At 38.5% G+C, this 14,293-nt stretch overlaps 1 long non-coding RNA gene across 2 annotated transcripts in view; it reads right to left on the bottom strand.

Annotated features, from left to right (window-relative positions):
* The window catches only part of LOC121024739 (uncharacterized), a 58,820-nt gene that overhangs the window by 2,877 nt on the left and 41,650 nt on the right, over positions 1 to 14,293 (bottom strand). The window lies entirely within an intron of this gene.

The following is a 14,293-nucleotide window of genomic DNA, read 5'->3' as shown; positions in this document are numbered from 1 at the left end:
GAAGGAAGGAAGGAAGGAAGGAAGGAAGGAAGGAAGGAAGGAAGGAAGGAAGGAAGGAAGGAAGGAAGGAAGGGAAGATAAAAGAGCTGAATAGTATGCATTATGTCTTAGAAAGGATGGCAGTTGTCTCCCAAAAGACTTCTTTGAGAGGTGAATTTATTAATGTCAGAAATCAGTTTTGTAAGCTCTCAGACATGACTTACTAGTACACAAACAGGTTTATATTTCAAGGGAATATTTGTATTAGCAAAATGCACAGAGAGATTTATTAATTTGTAATGATAAAGGTCACACCAAGCACCCTCACTATGCCCTTCTCTTTTCTGCAGTGTTTAATCAATTATTCACTTTTTAATTTGTTACTTAGTCTTTTGGATTTCTGATATCTCATTCTCTACAGACTTCTTTCCCTATGTCACTTCTACTCAGAAATAAAACAAACAAAAAACCTTCTTGACCCTAGCCTCTCCTTTATTTCTACCTATCTCCAGCCTTTCTTTTTTCCTTCTTAGACAGAAAAGTCTACCCTTCTTCATCTCTTATAATTGTGTGCCTCTATCACCCCACTGATTCTTTTCTAGAAAATATCATTAATGACCTTCCCATTGTCAAATTTGGTGCTGTCTTCACAGACCTCATCATACAGGCTATCTAATGACATTTTACAGCACTGCCCATTGATTTATATTTCCAACATGAAAATGTCTTTTTTAGAAACCTCTTAATTCTCCTGAAACTCTACACAAAGTTATCAAGGCAAAGCCAGGTTTGAGTATAAAGGAGGGCAAGTAAGTGATAGGGAGCAGCAGCATTGCTCATGAAAATGTTATTTGGGAATGTGAGTTGGATTTTATGGATTTTGTCATCTTTTAACACTGTTTCTTCTAATGTCTTTTCTTTCTTGTTTTTATCATGTCAGAACAATTTGTTCACTTAAAGTTATTACAAAGATTTCTTTCTGGAAAATGTGCTGAGATGACAGGACTTGTTTTAAAACTAAAAGGAAATTAAATCAAGTAGAAAGGGGAAAAAAAAAACTAGACAGATAAGGAATGAACTCACTCCACCCCACTCCCCCCGAAAGTTTCTATGTTTCTCATGATTAGGTTGTGGACAGAGGTGGAAAATCATTACACACGACCCAGAGGTCTGTGTGTGGATCCACAGGATCTGATATTCTCTATTTTCCACTTCCCAGAGTAAACTTGGAATCAAGGAGATAAGTAGGAAAAAATGATCTATATTCTTATACTACGTCTAAGACTAAGTAGTTATTAAGGGTCCCTTATTAAGGTGAACATTCTATTATTCTGTAAAGATGGGTGTAAAGTAGTTCAGAGAGATGATAAAGCTTTATAAATATAATGTGATATTTTGACACTCACAATACACATAAAATTCTCCACACTTGTACATGATGAAGTTCAAATGTAACACTTAAGAAAAATTTCTGGTTATATGACACAATTTATTATATGCCCTTATAACATGGATAGTCCATTTGTTTTAAAAAAAGATGACAGATGGTAATTTATTTACTTATGATTTAGTATTCTGACTTAATAAATAAATACTTGAGGCTTTAAAGGCAGTCACAGTATCTTTTAAGAAAAATTATATAGACTTTCCACTTATATTTAGCATTTATGACAGATGTTCTCCTCATATCCTCAAAGTTCAAGCTTTATTAATTGAAAATGGTGATTGAAGACTTCTGCTCAAGACCCTGAGCTTGTGGAAATGACTTGGGTGCTGAATCCCACATTGCAAATGAAATAAATGGCATGCGCTCTTGATATACAAACAACAAAATACCTATCATCCATGAAGTCAGGAATATAGTGGTATTAAAGATACTGGTCTCTATCTTTTTTTTCCTGTCCCACATGCAAATTATTTCTTATTCTGTGGGTTCAGAGTGCCCCTGTGCCCATGGCTATTTGCTGTTACTGATGCTTTTTCAACCTCAGTATCTATTGGTATAAGAGACTTTTAGAATTTTGTTTCAATCTTTTTCTCTTAACGTCCCTCATGTTTCTCCTTTGAGCTAGATGAGCTAAATGCTGCAGTCTGGCAGAATTTACATTCTGGCCCAAATTTATAACTAATCATACCTCTGGTACCCTTCATGCATGTTAATACAAAGCTTTGGGGCACTTGGTTCCCAGATGGTGAAATAACCCTGGGCACTGTGTCCACAGCTATATCTCTGGCATCATCTCTAAGGATTCCCTTAAGAATTATGCTATGCTAAGGGGCGCCTGGGTGGCGCAGTCGGTTGAGCGTCCGACTTCAGCCAGGTCACGATCTCGCGGTCCGTGAGTTCGAGCCCCGCATCAGGCTCTGGGCTGATGGCTCGGAGCCTGGAGCCTGTTTCCGATTCTGTGTCTCCCTCTCTGCTCCTCCCCCGTTCATGCTCTGTCTCTCTCTGTCCCAAAAATAAATAAACGTTGAAAAAAAAAATTAAAAAAAAAAAAAAGAATTATGCTATGCTAAGTGTGACTATAAAGTAACAAGGACATTTTTCATATGGCAATATAAATGCTCATCTCATTTCTTTCTAAGTACATTTATATTTACCCCTCTTAGGGATAGCAGTGGGTAATTATCAATTGCACAGATAAAGATGGTTATCCTAATAGGAATTTTGATCTCTGAAAGTTCCTGGTTTTCAGAGAGGTTAATTAAAAGTGGCATTAACCTCTGTTTCCGATTCTGTGTCTCCCTCTCTCTCTGCCCCTCCCCCGTTCATGCTCTGTCTCTCTCTGTCCCAAAAATAAATAAACGTTGAAAAAAAAAATTAAAAAAAAAAGTGGCATTAACCTCAAAATGAATTTTTGGGAGAATGTAAGGAGGCTAGCTGGCTACAGGATTATTAGGAATTCTGATGCTTCTTACATATGGGTATTTGGAATTTGGTATTTGAAAGGAAACTGATACAGGCAAAAAGATATATTAGTGTTTGGGTAAAGACTGCCCAGTTATACGTGGTAGGGTGTCAGGGCATACTTCCAGCTAGCTTGTGCTCTAAGATCTCTGAGGCTCAAGGCTGTAAAACTAGCCTGTAAATCATATACCCTGTCCGTTATTCTATTTTGATGCATATGTTTGTAGTCTTCACACAGAAGGGTGGGGTTTCTGTTCAATGTTTCTCTTAAGTAGAAAATTGGTCTGAAAGAGTAATGGGGCCTAAAAGAACTAGAGAATTTGTCTGGAATGTGTCCAGTGGAAAGAGCACTAGACTGAGAATCTACAAACGCAGATGTTGGTATGACAATTATCATACTGAGCTGTGTATCGGTGCACAGATCACTTAGCTGAGTGTTCTGCTTAGAATGTGGCCTGGCACATAAAAATTACTCAACTTTTGCTGAATGACAAATGGATTAATCATTGATTTGTTAAAAAAAATATGATAGGATTTGACAACTGGATTTCAAAGTTTAATCCTTCTTTGCATACTAGACTAGTCGTTTTGCATAAAAAACTTTATGCTCCAATGTAACATCGTAACAAAGAACCTATGCAGGCGAGTAACCTCTGGACAGGAAGGATTTCTCATTAGCTGACTAGTAAGTTTTAGGATGCTAAAACATTTGCAGAGATATCTTAATAAGGCCATGATGCAAGTCCATTCTGATCCTAGCATTTGATGAACCTGTGTCATTCAGAAAAGTGTAGATGTTAAAAGGTGACTTTGGCATTTAAGGAACAACAATAGAATCCCAAAGTGGAAATAATTCCAATTATATTAAAAAAATTCTTGGAATTTTTAACTCTCAGAACAAAGGTCTGGGTAGAATAATCCTGGTCCAGACCAGGTCCAGTCCTGAGAAAACAGCCCTGGGTTTATCATTTGTACTTGTTTTTCTTTCAAGGAGTCCCACAAACCAAAGCTGAGAATTATATTTATTATGAAAACCTAGGCATGATGGTTATATTTTAGGATTTTGTGAAATATTTTGCAGTATAATGAGGCTTCCATAATTTCCTGATGGCTATTGATGAACATTGTTTCCTCTGATGTTTTAAGTTTCTGGAAGTCAATTTTTGAATTCTGTTCATTTCTCTTCACTATCACTAAGTTCCAGTCTAGCCTTTACCTCAAAGCAGATTATTTGTTAATCAAAAAGAATTCAGGATGTTGCCAGCTCAGTTTAAGCATTGCCTGAAAAGTCTCAGTACTTTCATATGTACATCTGTTTATTGTTAACTCATCCATTCTCCATCCAGAAGCACCAAGCTTGAACTGGGCACCAGGATACACACTGGAAAGGAGAGGTGAAAAGTACTAGGCATTGCCCTTAAGAAGCTCACAAATGAATACCCACAGTGAAAAAACACAAAAATGTGGTGAGAAAAGTGCTCTGATAAGAGCAAGGTATTAAACATATACCTTTCTGAGCTTGGGGTGAAGAGAGGGGGGTCAGAGGAGGTGTCATGGAGAGATGGTGTCAGAGCTGAGATACAAATGAGGAAGGGAATTAAACTGGAGGGAAATGACATGGAGGAAGGCAGGGATTGGAAGGTGAAAGCCTCTATGATGCATTAACAGCAGGTATAAAGGCATGAACAGAAGAAAGTCATGCCCTTTAGCAAACTGCATATGGGAACAGTAGGACTCTATTTTACTGTGACCCAAGAGAGAACCAAGTTAAAAAAAAAAAGTAAAGAAATGATATTATGTTATTTAGTAATGCTTCCCTATATCTACTATGATATTTAATTTTAAATTTGTGGTCTTGATGATTTATGATTATTACTACATATTTGCTTAATAGTCATTGCTTGCATAGTGATTCAAGAGAATCGTATTTTGGTTCTAGCTTGAATAATTTCCCAGAAAGTGATACTAAGTAAAGTTTGTTATATCTGGCCCTCTTTTTCATCTTTTTATTTCTCTAAGTTACTCTTGAATTGGCCCCCCAAAAATCTATCTCATAACTTTTTACATGTAAAATTTCTTTAGCTTCAACATATTTGAAAAACTCTAACCCAGAACCTTGGGAGACAGGATCACATCCAATACAGAAGCCAGAGTCTAAAGAGGTCAACACAAATTTGCACAGGCAACATGCATAGGGGTTGGGAGAAGATGTTAAGATAAAGATGTTGTAATGGTCTCTGAGATGTTCCATGTCTCAGTCATGAACTACACCAGGCATAGTCACGGTTACTGCATCTGCATCTATAGGTAACTTAGCTTAGAAAAAGGTCAAAAATTTGCTTCCTTGTTCATATGACAGTTCTAAAGATAATGTTCTACAATGTTGTAAAGATAAAGCAACAATGTTGTAAAGATAAATAAAACAACAATGTTCTAAAGATAAAAGGGTAAAAAGATAGTATATGTAAGAGACCAAATTTGATTTCCAGTGTTTGCTTTTTTTATTTTGAGAGCAAATGAAAGCACCAGCAGGGGTGGGGCAGAAGGGGAGATGGAGAGACTCTCAAGCAGTTCCCTCAATGTCAGCACAGAGCTCACACAGGGCTCAATCTCACAAACTGTGAGATCAGACCTGAGCTGAGAGTAAGATTTGCATGGTCAACCAACTTAACCACTCAGGTTCCCTGTGATTTGCTGTTTTTAGTAAAATGCTATGTTGCAACAGAATTTCAGCAAATATACAAAGTAATTGAACTCTCATTTAACTTAGGGGAAAATGATCCTGGGTTAAATGGGCCAAAAATCATGAGCTGGGGACATTTTATCATATAGTTTAGCACAAAAAGCTATCCCCTTGTCCACTGCTACTTTTTATACTTTTAGAATTCCGGTGCTGAACACGTTCAAATAAACTTTCACTTCATGCTCACTCTGCTCCATTCTTTCTCTGACCAGACTTACCTTCCTACAATGCCTGTAAGACATTTTGTTTTTAAACTTGGAGAGGCAGCTTGGAGGGTACCTATTATAATCTATGATTATCTCCATTTTAGGGGGGGGGGACTCATCCTCAGAGTTTAAATAACTAGTCCAAGGTCACAAACTTTTTCAATTTTGTGAATAAAAATTAAGATTTTTAATAACAGTGAGATAGATTTTTTTTTTTTACTGTTGAGTAACAGAATTTAAAAAGAATAATGCATTTTTGCTGTTGAGAATATTGTGGAACAGGCATTCTAAGACATTGTTGGTAACATTATGCATTGGCCACGTTTCTGGAAATCAATTTGGCAATTTTATCAAAGGCCTCAAAAATGTTTGATATCCTTTTTATTGAGCCATATTTCTCATTGGAATCTATTTTAAAGAAATAGAGATGTGTACATCTATATATAGACAGAGATGCTGATTGCAGCTCAATTTTCCTAACAGTGAAAATTAGAAATAGTCTACTTTGTCATCCATATGGAAATGGCTGATTAAAGTATAGTATAATCATAAGACAGACTATTATGCAGCTACTAAAATATGTTCAAAGAATTTTATTATACATTAGGGTATACTCATGATGTAATCTGGAGAGAAAAATGTAAGATAAAAAATAAGATGTGCAGTGTGACTTGTGTGTGTGAGCATACATGCAAAAGAGAGACAGAGAGAGAGAGAGACAGAGAGAGAGAGAGAGAGATCTACCAAAATATATAGTGAGCACACCAACATGTTATTTGTAGTCTTTTTGGTGGAGATTGTAATTAAAAATTTTTTCATACTATATTTTCCAATTTCTCTATACTAAGTAAGTATTTCTTTTAGCATATGGAAAAGAGACGTTACTCTGATTTAACTAACCTTAGATTTAACTGCTTTGTACTCACAAATGAACCTTTCATGTTCTAATTCTAAAATATACATCTTGAATAGAAGGAGGGGGAAAACAATGTTCGTTTGGAATAAAGGCTTACAGAGGAAAGAAGCTGATCTATAGAAATGCTATGTGATTGTTCAGAAAAAGATCTTTGGTATCCAACAGAATAACTTTACTCTGCCAGTGAACATAGAAAAGCCAAACACTTAATTGTATGCCAGACAGAAAATCATCCTACCTAAAGTAAGCACTCCCAACCCCTGCTGGAGTTATTCTATATTGTGACCTTGTATTAATTTGTGTAAAATAGTAATTGGTGTTATATTATAACTCTATTTGTTGTTGTCTGTTTCCCTCTTTGGACTATAAAGAACATAAGGGTGAATGCCTTGTCTGCCTCACTGCTGAATGCTCAATGCTGAAAACATAGTCTGACTCACAGAAGGCCTTAAATAAACTTTTGTTGAATGATGACTGAATTAATTCACTATATATCTGTCATAAAAGTTGACCTGTAGTCTTTGAAGTTTAACCTTTACTCACCAAGGCTGTTGGCATACTCTCAGACTTTAAGTTGGCTATAGATTTAGAAGTTGGGGAAGGAAATACATGATTCTAAGAATCACAGCACTTTTGATTTTGCTGCTTTTATTTTATTTTATTTATTTTTTGTTTGATATGTAATTGGTCTGCTTTTAAACTTGTGGGCAGAATGCTTGGCAATAGCAGAGGGGAGATCTATAAAGAGAGTTTTGTTTCAAAGACTCAGAGCATCATGAGTTGCTGAATTTATGTGAGCTCCACAGAGGTGTCTCTCCCTGGCCTGTTACTCACTAAAAAATATTTCCATTCGTGCCCTTGAGTCCATCTGACTTTCATCCTTTATGCTTGTTCTCCAAGGGACACCAAGCACACTCCATTCTACCTTTTTGACTTTTGAATTAATTTTCCTAATTGGTAGAGACTCCAGTTCCTCCAGAATTGGCTGATGTTCAGGCATAAAGTTTACAGGCAAATTCGCACCTTTGACCCTTTCTCTTCTACTGTCTCATCTTTTGGGTCTTTTATGGCAATAACATGGCATTGTGTCCCACTCACTGCTATTTTCTTATACCTACTTTGGGAAATTGCTGACATTTCTGTATGTCTTATCAGTACAAGCATATTCTACATATTTAAATTTTACTGCACTAATAAGTCTTGCACACAACTAGAGGACTAACAAAGTACCAAAGTCAAAGTCAAATAAAGTACTTACAATTCTAATTATACTGATGTTCATATTGTGTAAAATAACTCATTTAGTAAAGTAGTACTTTGATTTTACAACATCACAGGATAAATAGTTCTAGAAATTCTGTTCTAACTTTCCACATTATTTGCCTTATAAAAATCTAATGAATTTGTCAGCTAGAATTGCAAGCGCAGTTCTTATCTCCCTTTCTAAGCTCAGTGGCAGGTTCACTAGTTACATTAGAGAAGACTCATTCATAGAGTTTTAAAGGCAGCTGCTGGTCTAGGTGAAGAATGACTTACCTGTTGCCTTAATGTATTACCACCATGTGTCATTTCCCCCTCTGATCATTTCCTGTGTTTGAGGTTAGAATATTTTAGCCTGCTGTATGACCTGGGTGTTACTGCCCGCCAGGTATACCCTGTAGATAATTGACAAATTCCTAATGTGGTTGGATTTTCAGTGAGCCATTCTGAAAGATTAGGTTCTGAAGTATATGCCACAATGAAATAATCCAGCTTTTGTTTAATACAAAACATGATGGATCACATGTGAACTCGTAAAGATCCATCTGATATAAATTATACATATGGACTCTTTCAAAATTCTTCAAGTTCATTAATTTGAGATTAAAACTCCACATTTGATGGGGAAAAAACTACCTAAAGCTAAATTATGGCAAAGATTTCAGGCACCATTCTGGTACCTGGGCACCCATTGGGATCTTGAGTACTTAATGGCCTGTTAATATTTTGAATCACAGTCTGCAATATGACACAAAATACTCACCAACACAGCTCCCATGTACTTAATGTATCTTTTACTTTCAGCTTCCTACAGGAAAGTGTTCAATTGCATCCATGATTGAGATGATCATTTTTATTGTATTCAGCCCAGAGTTAGGGAGAGGTGACCCCTAATTGGGCAAGTTTTGAATTTCAGGTTATTTGTCATCTCTTAGTTATCAATGGTGCTATTACTGTCATTAGTATTATCATCAGAATGTGAGTGTTAATCTTGTAATTGTATGTGGCACTGTGTTAACTGCAATACTAGCAAGCCCTGGTTCTTGCTGGTTGGATGTGCATAATCAAAACATACTCCACACTGGAGCAGACCAATGTAATGGGTTCATGCAGAAATTTGAGAGAAAGGAAGATGAAAACACTGTGTAGGTGAGCAGATATTTAGGAGGACTTAATTGCTTTGACTCTGTCTTAAGACTACAAACTATCAACCGGAGATTTTTAATCTACTTAAGTGCTATCACTAAGCTATTATTATGTTCCTAATGCAGTCCTAAGTACTTTATATGTGTCATATATAAATTCCTTGCAACAGACTTACATGATAAATGCCATCAGTATGTCCAGCCTACTTATCAGATGAGTACACAAACACTAGTAGGAGGTGGAGCAGAGATACTAAATCAGTCTGTCTGACTTCAGGGTCCACAGCAAGGCAACATTTACACTGTAAGTAAACATTACAACATTTCACAGGAATAACATTTCATTTGGAACAGATTTGGTTGTTTTGCATTATTATTTGAAAATAAGTAAGAATTACATTCATAACTATATGAAACTCAGCTAAGTAGACAAAGCAAGAGAGGGAATAAGCAAGAATAAAAGCAGTTGATTTAGTGTAGTAACTTTCTGAAATTAGCTCCATAACATTTTTTAATATTGCAATGCTTTTGTTTTGTTTTGTTTTGTTTTGTTTTGTTTTAAAAAGGTTTAGAAATGGTAGCATTGTGTACTGAACTGGAAGGCATGTACTATACTGGGAGAAGGGATGATCCTATTTGGATGGTGCATCAGTGGTTTAAGACACTTTGATAATTTGGATAAGCATCTCATCCATTTGAATTATGATTATTTGTAGGCACACACATCTCCTATTACATTTTTGACTATTTATTAGATACTGGTCATTCCACTAATAGTATTTGGTGGTTACATGTTAATTAAGTATTCTCTCCAAGCTAATACTATGTATACTGATAATTCCATTTCTCCCTCCTCTTCCCACATTTTCTCTTTCTCATATTTGCTTTTTAGGGGTGGTGGGTGGATTGAAGTGGGAAACATGCTTCTTAACCCTTTTCCCCTTGAGCTTTAATTTTCTTTCTTTAGAATAAGAATTATTTTTAGTTTAAAATTGCCTAATTCTTCTTTTGATAGGGAATTTGAATATGCAAATGGGTGTTACAAATCATTACCATTAGAGGAAACTCCTATTATAGAATAATTCTGCATGAAGGCTCACTATGGAGGGCCACTGATAGTCCCTGCCCTCCTAAACTTGAATTGCCTTAGACAGATATGTGGGCTGTGCATGGGTTTCTTGCCTGTTTATACAAAGCCTAACTGTAATCTGATATCCACACCCCCAGTAATCCACTGACACTGTACTGACTTGTTCTTGGGTAAGCTGCTTTTTTCATAAATACAGTACAAGGAGCTGTAGTTTAGGAGTCAGGTGAACTGGGTTCTCCTTCTACCAGTGGCACTAATCATGTACATGGCCTAAACCAGGTAGTCACCATTCAGTGCCTTTCTTTCCTCACCTGTAAGAAGAAGAGGAATGGCATAGACATCTCAAGTCCTTTCTTACTCTGTGGCTCAGGACTAAGAAGCAAATGCAGAGCTGGGGGGCTTCACTACTCTTAGTTCACTGTTTACTAATTCACTCCACCACAGAAGCCCTTGGTAAGCCCTGGCTTGCCTGCCACATGCCACCTGCAGGCTGTGCCTGCCTGCTGCAGAGCACTGAGATGCAGAGATGCTCCTCTGTTTCTTCCTCTTTTGCATATAAAACAGACAATCTGTCATATTGGCAACCAGTTACATCTTGTGAATGCAAGGCTTCCTTGGGCACCATCATTCTAAGGATGTCCTTTCTCTCACCTGTAACCTGTGATGGATAGTGGGGGAAGGGCGGTACTCCTGACCTCACCGGTAGACAACAAGAAAGCTTTTGAAGATGTAATAGTGGCATCTGCTCACTGAAACCTCTGTAGTCTCACATGTGGCTTATGATTGAGTGTCAAAATGGCAAGGTCCTGTGTGTGATCCATAAATAAGTATGAGTCCCAATTAGGAACACCATACCATTACCCTTCTCCATACTGGAGGCATGACTGTCAGATAAAGATTTCACATGCAAGAGAGATAAAGGTGGGATTTTGTATTGGGCTGTCATGGAAAAAAAAAATCATCATCTTCCATATGGTTTCATAATTACTTATTTATTTATTTTTCTTAGTTTACTTATTTTTTGAGGCAGGGGGAGCAAGAAGGTCCAAAGAGGGAAGGAGAGAGAAAATCCCAAGCAGGGTCCATACCTTCAGCACAGAGTCTGATGTGGGGCTTGAACTCATGAACTGTGAGATCATGAGCTGAGATGAAATCAAGAGTTGGATGCTTAACCAACTGAGCCACCCAAGTGTCCCTCATAATTACTTATTTAAATACTATGCCCTAACTCCCTGATGCCCTCCTTATGTGTGCAGGTGACTTCACTTCCCTTCAGTTTCTCTGATAATTCTTCTGTTTTCTGCCTGTGGTTATTCTGCCTATGACTATCTATAGGCAACGGTTTTTCCATTCTGAAACTGTTCTTCACTTTACCATACTCACACACAAAAAAGGACAAAAAAACATGCAAACAAAACCCAGCACAGTAGAGTCTCGAGGAAGATGGTGGCGTAGGAGGACGCTGGTCTCACCGCATCCTGCTGATCACTTATATTCCATCCACACCTGCCTAAATAACCCAGAAAACCACCAGAAGACTAGCAGAACGGATTCTCCAGAGACAAGTATAGACGAAGAAGGGTGGAGAGGCTGTGCTCACTTCATGGACTTGCACGAGGGAGCCGGGTGGAGGGGCAGCCCACAGGCAAAGCAGAGCCCCTGAGTCTGGCTTGCAAAAGCAGAAGGGCCGGATGGAGTGTGTTCAGACAGCAAGCAGAACTTAACATCTGGAAGGTTATGAGCTAACAGCTCTGCTAGGAGAGTGGGAGGGCTGGGGGACAACGGAAGGGAGAGTTGTTGAGCCCCAGAGGACAGAGTTCAGCTTGGTGGGGAACAAAGGCGCTTGCCAGAGCCACCTCCCTCCCCCATCCACCAGCCCAAATCCCAAAGGGAACCAGTTCCTGCCAAGGAACTTGCTTGCACCACTCAAACACCCAACACTGTGCTTTGGCGAATCCATCCCTCCAGCGGCAGCAGATCTGACTCCCACTCAGTGCCACAGGGCCCCTACTGAAGTGGATCACTGAAGGAAAAGCGAGCTCAGCCTGCCCCTCCCTCCCCTGTGCACCTTGCTGATCCACCCCAACTAATACGCGAGATCCCCAGCACCACAAGCCTGGCAGTATGCAAGTAGCCCAGATGGACCATGCCACTGCACAGTGAATTACGCTCTTAGTAGAGGGGAAGAGAAGGTACACACCAGTCTGACTGTGGCCCCAGAGGTGGGCACGGGGCAGACATCAGGTCTGACTGCAGCCCCGCCCACCAATGGAAGTTATTCAAGACAGCACATGGGAAGTGCCCTGTAGTTCCACACCACTCCAAGGACTATCCAAAATGACAAAACGGAAGAATTCCCCTCAAAAGAATCTCCAGGATTGAAAAAAAAAATTAAAAAAAAAAAAAAGGGGCGCCTGGGTGGCGCAGTCGGTTAAGCCTCCGACTTCAGCCAGGTCACGATCTGCGGTCCGTGAGTTCGAGCCCCGCGTCAGGCTCTGGGCTGATGGCTCAGAGCCTGGAGCCTGTTTCCAATTCTGTGTCTCCCTCTCTCTCTGCCCCTCCCCCGATCATGCTCTGTCTCTCTCTGTCCCAAAAATAAATAAACGTTGGGAAAAAAAAATTAAAAAAAAAAAAAAAAGAATCTCCAGGAAATAGCGACAGCTAACGAACTGATCAAACAGGATTTAAACATTATAACAGAAAGTGAATTTAGAATAATAGTCATAAAATTAATCCCTGGGCTTGAAAACAGTGTAGAGGACAGCAGCAAATCTATTGCTACAGAGATCAAGGGACTAAGGAATAGCCAGGAGGAGCTAAAAAATGCTATAAATGAGCTGCAAAATAAAATGGAGATGACCACAGCTCGGATTGAAGAGGCAGAGGAGAGAATAGGTGGACTAGAAGATAAAATTATAGAAAAAGAAGAAGCTGCGAAAAAGAGAGATAAAAATATCCAGTAGTATGAGGGGAAAATTAGAGAACTAAGTGATGCACTAAAAAGAAATAATCTACGCATAATTGGTATCCCAGAGGAGGAAGAGAGAGGGAAAGGTGCTGAAGGTGTGCTTGAAGAAATAATAGCTAAGAACTTCCCTGAACTGGGGAAGGAAAAAGGCATTGAAATCCAAGAGGCACAGAGAACTCCCTTCAGACGTAACTTGAATTGATCTCCTGCATGACATATCATAGTGGAACTGACAAAATACAAGAGTAAAGAGAAAATTCTGAAAGCAGCTAGGGATAAATGTGCTCTAACATATAAAGGGAGACTGATAAGGCTCATGACGGATCTCTCTACTGAAACTAGGCAGGCCAGAAAGTAATGGCAGGTAATCTTCAATGTGATGAACAGAAAAAATATGCAGCTGAGAATCCTTTATTCAGCAAGTCTGTCATTTAGAATAGAAGGAGAGATAAAGGTCTCCCCACACAAACAAAAACTGAAGGAATTCATCACCACTAAACCAGGCCCACAAAAGATACTAAGGGGGATCCTGTGAGACAAAGTACCAGAGACATCGCTACAAGATGAAACCAACAGACATCACAATGACTCCAAACTCTTATCTTTCTATGATAACACTGAATGTAAATGGACTAAATGCACCAACCAAAAGACATAGGGTATCCGAATGGATAAAGAAACAAGACCCATCTATTTGCTGTCTACAAAAGACTCATTTGAGACCTGAGGACACCTTCAGGTTGACAGTGAGGGGATGGAGAACTATTTATCATGCCACTGGAAGTCAAAAGAAAGCTGGAGTAGCCATACTTATATCAGACAAACTAGACTTTCAATTAAAGGCTGTAACAAGAGATGAAGAAGGGCATTATATAATAATCACAGGATCTATCCATCAGGAAGAGCTAACAAGTATAAATGCCTATGCCCCGAATACGGGAGCCCCCAAATATATAAAACAATTGCTCATAAACATAAGCAACCTTATTGATAAGAATGTGGTCATTGCAGGGGACTTTAACACCCCACTTACAGAAATGGATAGATCATCTAGACACACGGTCAATAAAGAAACAAG

This window comes from Herpailurus yagouaroundi, unplaced genomic scaffold (genome assembly GCF_014898765.1).
Source record: "Herpailurus yagouaroundi ecotype Mexico unplaced genomic scaffold, PumYag 67050, whole genome shotgun sequence".
Taxonomy (NCBI): domain Eukaryota; kingdom Metazoa; phylum Chordata; class Mammalia; order Carnivora; family Felidae; genus Herpailurus; species Herpailurus yagouaroundi.
The sequence above is the reverse complement of the archived record's forward strand: the minus strand, read 5'-3'. Positions and strand labels throughout refer to the sequence as shown.